We start from the raw sequence: 7,224 nt of genomic DNA, 5'->3' as shown, positions 1-7,224 counted from the left end.
ATAATTTAGCAGGTCTTTGATCTTAGCACTTTTAACATCCATGATGTTTCTTAGTGCAGAAGCAGTCGGTGAATGGTCTTCCTTGAGACAGTATTTCAGGCAAGTTCCTAAATTACTTTCCCAATCATTTCAAATACTGTAGGCAAATATATTTTCATATCTATACTTAATCTACAGGGAAGGCTGAGAGAGAGTTACTTCTATGATTACTTCTATTTTTGCTGCACCCTTTGATTACCACACTGTCCAAAGAAACGTACCTGCACCGCTCTGCCTGTGTGGTTTGTCAAGAGCAGGAGCTGTCTCCTGGTCTGCTCTGGCACAGAGAGGTAGCAATGGCCACCAGCTACACTTGTTCACAGCAGCAGCCCTGTTTGACCAGAGAAACTGGGTAAATAAATGGAGTTGCTGAATGGCTGAAAATCTTTCCAGAGATCTTTCCCATAGTTGAGATGAAGGCAGCAAAGAGAAGGGGACAAGAATTATGCAGGGTTGAATTTCCTCTCATACAAAAGCTTATGAGAGTGATGATTTTTCTGCATGTGTGAGAAAGTTGTTACTAGCCTGGTCTTGGCTAGTAGTAGTAGTAGGGCTTTATTAACGCTCTTTGTTTGAAACACTTTGAGGATCAAGAAAGACATTGCAGGGTGGGTGGTTGGTCTTTGACCTGAAGTTCAAGCCTAGAGCGTGAGTAGAACTGTACTTTTTTTTCTGAAGTGGGTGCCTATATCTTCTATTTACCTGTGCTGGTGGTATGGTTTAACCCCAGCCAGCAACTAAGCACCACACAGCTTCTCGCTCACTCCCCTCTGCCAGGATGAGAGCTGCTTTGGGGAAAATTAACTCTATCAAAGCCAAAACCAGCACAGCTGATTATGGAAGTGCTGACTAAGCCTGAAAACTATTTTGCACATGGATATTCATATAAACAGTTTTGCCGTATTTGTTTGTCACTGAAAGATAATATCAGTATTTTTGGTCTGATGTTGGCTCTGCAAAAATACTTTTATTTTCCCACCTGGAGACAATTATCCAGTAAAATCTGTATAATATTTTGCAAGCAGTTATTAGGCAATGATTTCAGTATCATTTTGAAGTTGTCGCACACACTGTTACTTCCCACTTCTTGCACAAACTGTGGTTGACTCCAGAGCTCTGTCTACCTGAGGTTCCTCTAAGCAACCAGACCAGTTCCATCTGCCGCCCTCCGAGCTCGTCGCTGAGTGGTTTGTGAACACGTGGCTTGTCGTTATGAATTTCACGCAACCTGCTCGCTGTCAGGAGTTGCGCAGCATTGCCGCTGCCATCCCAAAGCCTTTCTTGCTCTCTGGTATCAACACATGACAATGACAAAGGTAAGACTTCTTATGTGTTAAGAAGCTGCAAACAATCAGGACTATGTGCTGTTATTGCATAGATATTCACAAATGTGCAATGCGAAGAGTTCAGTAAAAGATGTTTGATCGCACAGTGACTCTGGGTTTTTAATGCCAGTTCAAGTTGACAGTGTTAATCCACAAGCTGTGAAAATTATTTATTGGATGCAGAAGACCTCTCACTTTCAATGTGTGCACTGCAAGACTGCAGTTCTTCTGTCTTCAGGGAGCTGCCAGTATGGCAGAACTGATGGTGGGCTGGCCCAGCATCTCCTTCCCATGGCTGGCGTCTGTGTAGGGCAGGAAAGTAAGGATGTAGAGCTAGGGCTCAGATGCCACCACTGAAGTTCCTATAAGCACCAGGTGTCCATGGGGTCAATTGGGTAATGTTTCTGAATAAATGCAAGGGCTACAGGCCAGCCTGCGTTAAGGCAACGTCTTTTGAGATTAATGGTGAAGCTGTAATCTTAAAAGGCGTACAAATTCAAGTGAGGTGCATGGGTGTTGTTCTGTGGATAAGGAACAGCTGGCTGAAACCAAATGGACTGTCTGTGTTATTTCACAGCAATGTATTTGTGCTGTCTTGGTCAATTGCTCAAGTTAGACTGCAGTGAAGGCTGTTCATGTCTGCTAGGCAAGTGAGTAAACACCTTATCCCTTGGTTTTTGGTCCCCATTTCTTTATGTGGTCAGTCCTTGCTCAGCCTCATCCACACAGCAAAGGACCATGTTGACCAGGGTGTTGTTCCATCTCAGAGACACAGGGATAGGCCAGTGGACAGAGAGGTGCAGGGGGGCTTCCTCTGCCAGCCTCGGGTGCCAGGCCAGCCCCACAGGTTTGTGGCGTGAACTCCTTGCTAGTTCACTTGCCTGCGTGCCAAGTGTTCACTACCTCCTCAGACAGTGTTCTGTTCTCAGCTTTATCTTCTTGCTCCTAATCCAGTTCACTCTCTAGCAAGATGGGGTGACTGACACAGCAGGCAAATGGTACACTAAACTTTTTTTTTTTCTTGCACATCCTTTCCCTGTGATGGTTGAAATGCTGTCGTTGCCAGCAGGAACTGCAGATCATCACTTTACCTTCACCTTTTGGCAAAAAGGATCCTGATATTGCAGTCTGATACATAGAAGGCTGATGTCACTCCCTGGCTCACCCGTGCAAGGAAAGAGCGTTCCAGCAGAAAGGCCAAAGGCTAACCAGGCACAGAGAGCAGCAGGCAGCACAGGGGATCAAGTTCCACCTGCCAACAGGCTAAAGGCATGCCTGCCCCAGCCACAAACCCTGCTCTGTGCTGCTGGGCTGCCATCCCGAACAGGGACATGCACTGGTTAAAAACTACCCTAGAGAGGCAGATCAGGAGAGGTTTTAACCAGTGCAGCTACAGAAAGAGACATCCAGGGCTCCTCAGTGTCATCTACTTAGCAGCAGCCCCAGGGTTTGAGCATTGCCTGCAGGGAGTCGTCATTTCTGGGGACACCCCATTTTTGCAGGAGGAGGCTTGGCTTTCCCTGGGAGCTGAGGCAGTGCCTGGCAGCTAATGTAACCTCTAGGAGACTGAACTGGCCCTAGCTGTGGAGCTGCCCCTCCTTGTGGGTCACCAGCACAGGAAAATTACTGGGTACAATCTGCTGTTCTGGCTCTGGAGATAAACGGAGGACTTCAGTCCAGAACGGTACCTTACAGAAGCAATAAATTCTCTTTGGGAGCTAAAAAAACAAACACCAAGCACACTTGTATTGCTGATGGAAATGCACTACCTTTTGCCACTGCAAAGTAAAGGTAGATCTGTCTGAGCTTTGCTCATTAAATGTTCCTGAAGGCATTCTTTATCTATATGGGCTCATTGGAAATGGAGCTTTGCAGAGGAAAGTGGCTGTGTGCCATGGCCCAAGGAGCCCATCCTGCACCAGGGTGCTTGTCCTGCTTGCTGTGGGGTTAAACACATACACTGGGGACGCTCTGTTTGTATGGGGGTCCCACAGAGCCCAGGCCCTCTCCTTCAGTCGCTGCCAAAGGTGTGCTATAGCCATACCCAGCTGTGAACCCAGTCACCCTGTCTTGCCCACTTGGGCCCCAGCTTGGCCTCAAAGCTGCCCTGACTCTGCACAGTGAACTGCACTGCAGACTACATCCAGTACACAGTTTCCCCCACACACCACACTGCTTCATCAGTGAAGTCAGGTTTCTGGTTTGTTTTTCTAGGCATTCGTAACGGAGGAAGCAATGTATGATGGGGATGGCTGGAAGGGGGATAGGAGGGAGGACTGCAGCTCCCTGCTCAGCTGGGTATAGCCACTACATCAAGCAGCAGCTCCTGCAAATCTGGGCCATCCCCGTGCCTTCCTCAAGGCTGGGGGGAATGATGAGGCAGACCCACGTGTCGTGGCTATGTCCAACCACTGCTTTGGTTGGTGCCAAACTGAGTCACCTGATGGATGTAGTGCTAGAGGAAGGTGAGTGAGGGGAGAGCCTGCAGGACCTGACCCATGATATGGCAGTAAGAAGCACAGCCAAGTCACCTGCCATCACTTGTGCTCCCCTGCCATAGTCGTAGTAAAAAATCCGCCCCTATTCAGGGGAAAAGCCAAGTGCTGTTTGCACTACAGGTTACCCTACTCCTTCCCCAGTAAAAAGACGCCATAGCTGCTTCAAACAAATGCATCTTGTTTCACACCTGCCAACTCTCAGGCCTTGGAAAAATGCTGCCTCTTCCAGGGGTAACCAGCTGGATTTGTATGGCCAGACAAACAAGCAAGTGGCCTGCATGCACCAACCACCCTTATATTCCCTACATTATGTGGTTTGGAACAGACACTTCATATCCATGGAGAAAGGGGAGTGAAGGCCATGTGCTGATTCACAGTGATACCACTCTGCTTTTTGGACTCATCAGGATACAGGAATGTGCTGACCAGGGCAAGCAGAGCAGGTCTGACCTGTGAAAGGTGTGAAATCTGGTGAGCTTGGAGCTGCTCATGCCTTGGGCTCCTTCCACTGTTCTCCTAAGAAAAGCAGGCCTGCTGTCCCCCTGGAGAAAAGCATAGGATCATAGAATCATAGAATGGTTAGGATTGGAAAGGACCTTAAGATCATCTAGTTCGAACCCCCCTGCCGTTGGCAGGGACACCTTACCCTAAATTGTATCACCCAAGGCCTCGTCCAACCTGGTCTTGAACACTGTCTGTCATGTCTGTCTCTGGAGCACAGCTCTCTTACAGCCACCAGCAGCAGATGCACTCAAAGTATTTGTGGGTTGTACAAGCAAATGCTGACCTCTCGCAAAGCGGGAGGGCCTGAATGGCTTCCTCAGTGCAGTTAACAAAAATGTAACTTTTTTAACCCATTTCAGTCTTGGATTGTGCAAAGCCATTTTGATTTTTAAATTACACGGAAGGGAAAAACATGGATTTCTTCCCACTTGGTACATCAGATCCGGGAACCTCATTTAAAACCTGATAGTCCCCAGATAAAAATTCACTGAAGGAATGTCTCTGTGGTCACAAAAGATGTCCCAAGCATACAGAAGTAAAACCTGAGTGCTGTGTCCCTTCTGACCCTGCCAAGGGGAGTTCCATGAAACCACCTCTGCAGAGTCTTTTTGATGACACTTTAAAAGCGGAGGTTCTCTCCCTGTGCATGGGCATGAACTCTCTGCCACACCTTCCTGTGAGAGCAAGGGGCCATCCCAGTGTTCCCAGCCAGCCTGTCACTCCCTGTGCCTCCCTCCTTCTCTTTTTATGGCCCTGGCCGGTTCTCTCTGGTTGCTGCTTCCCAGCCTGAGGAAGCTGCTGTTTAGTCAGCGGGATCCTGCAGGGAAAAAGCCGCAAGGTAACTGTTCAGATAAAGGGCAGTACAGTGCAAGGTGGAATGCAAGGCTGTGTGATGTGCTCTTGTGTGCTTTTTCAACTTAGTAACGCTTACACAAGCACCACATTATGGCAAGGCAGGATTAGGTACCCGCAGGACATGTTTTTACTATGTGCACAGGCTGTGAAGCCCCTGGTGTGCCTGTGTGGAATGGAAGCATGACCATGGATGCCAGTGCAGACCCCAGCCAGTCCCCCATGGGCCAGCTCCTCCTCTGCTCTCAACCCAGTCACAGGCAAAGCAGGAGAACCCATGTCAAAATGCCCACTGTCCTCACCTGCCGAGGGCAAAACCAGTCACTTGTGCCAGTGCAGCTGGTGATGCACACACAGACCAAATAGCAGCTCCAATAGCAGCAGGTGGCAAATGACTTGAGCATCCTCACTGGATGTAGCTACAGCTTTTACCTTGCCCCAGAAAAGGGGAAGTGGGGGCATTTTCTGTTTTCCCCAGTCTCCAAACTTGCCATTTAGACCTTTTCTGAAAAAAAACTTTCATTTAAAAAAACTACTTCTCTAAACAAAGTATTTTATCTAGAAAAGATCTTCTGTCCCTCCAGTACCCATCTAAAGCTGGGTTTAATTTGAGGTTGAAAAGATCACCATTTCTTGCTGTCTGGTCACTGAAGGGAAGAACCTTAGTTTTCAATGTGGCCTCACTTGGAGCACACGCTGCTTCAGGAGGTAGCCAGGAAGGGTGGCTGGGTTATTCTGTAACTGCAGTGCCCAGAAAACACAATTCTTTCAGGGGTTAGGGTTATTTGCAGCCTCTTTACAAGAGACCTCCATGCTCTGCGTCACATCAGATAGCCCACAAGATTCTTCTGCAACGGATTACCTCTGGCAATGTTTTCCAGAGAGCTCATTTATTGCAAAAAGACCAAAGGTAATGTCTTTTCTGTGCTCACACTGACACCAGTTGTGTCTTTGAAAGGTTTAGCTCCAAAATAAGCATTCCAAAAAGCCTTATTCTCACCTGAATGTCTGAATAGGGGTGAAGTTTCCTTCACGACTGTGTTCTGGGGGTGCATGGCCCCAGCCTGGGCCATGTGGCTCTGTGCACTGCCCTGGCTTTGGGAAGGAGCAGGTAAAGGAGGGACTGAAATTCCCATGGACTTTTCCTCTTTCAGTAAATCTGCACTCACATAGTGTCCTAAACACCCAGCCAGCATTCAGGAATCACCATGGAGCAGAAGCTGTTCACTGCTCTTGGCTCTTTTAATGGTAAAGCAGCTGCATGAGGAGCTGGAGCTAGCAAGAAAAAGGTTTTTAGGGCTGGGGGTGGTGTGGAGACTAACCACAGGTTCCCAGAGGACACAGACAGTCTGTATCAGACAGCATCTAATGTAAAATGCCATAGCTGTCATTGCTTACACCTGATTCAGCAAGGCACATGCTGACACAGACGAGCAGAGTTTAAGCACAAGACATGAAATCAGATCAGAAACAAAAGTATAAAACCACAGCAGGATCACTGAGAGATGGGTTGACAGCACTTCTGAAGATAAGCGTGAATTAAAACTAACAATAAATTGCTCACCTTTTTTTATACCCCTATTATTCACACTTGGAGAGCAATCAGGTGCTGGGCATTCTTAGGCGTGGGGCAGGACCCAATCAGCGTCCTTGCGCAGGGTGCTTACCGCAGCCCATTGGTGTCCCCTGCCACCGGGCGCATATAAGCTCAGTGCTGGAGTGCAGCGAAGGCACTTGGCTGATAACACTGGAGGTGGTAAGTATGGCTTAGCTATTACAGAACACTGCTTTTCCAATGGCGGAGTGCATGGGAGCCATGCCTACTAAGCAGGTAACTTTGCTGTGGAAAAGCATGCAAGGAGGAGGAATCTGGTAGCCTTTGCTTCTCAGCCTGTTCAAAGGTTGACGCTGATCCAGGGAGTGTCTGTGCTTTCAGAAAGGTCTGAATGAAGCTGAAACGTGGGGATGTTCTGGCTTTGGCTACAAGGCCAGACGGGTGGTGGAGA

Source organism: Pezoporus occidentalis, unplaced genomic scaffold (genome assembly GCF_034315485.1).
Source record: "Pezoporus occidentalis ecotype Australia unplaced genomic scaffold, CSIRO_AGI_Poc_V1 ctg77, whole genome shotgun sequence".
Lineage (NCBI taxonomy): Eukaryota > Metazoa > Chordata > Aves > Psittaciformes > Psittacidae > Pezoporus > Pezoporus occidentalis.
This window is presented reverse-complemented; position numbering follows the sequence as displayed.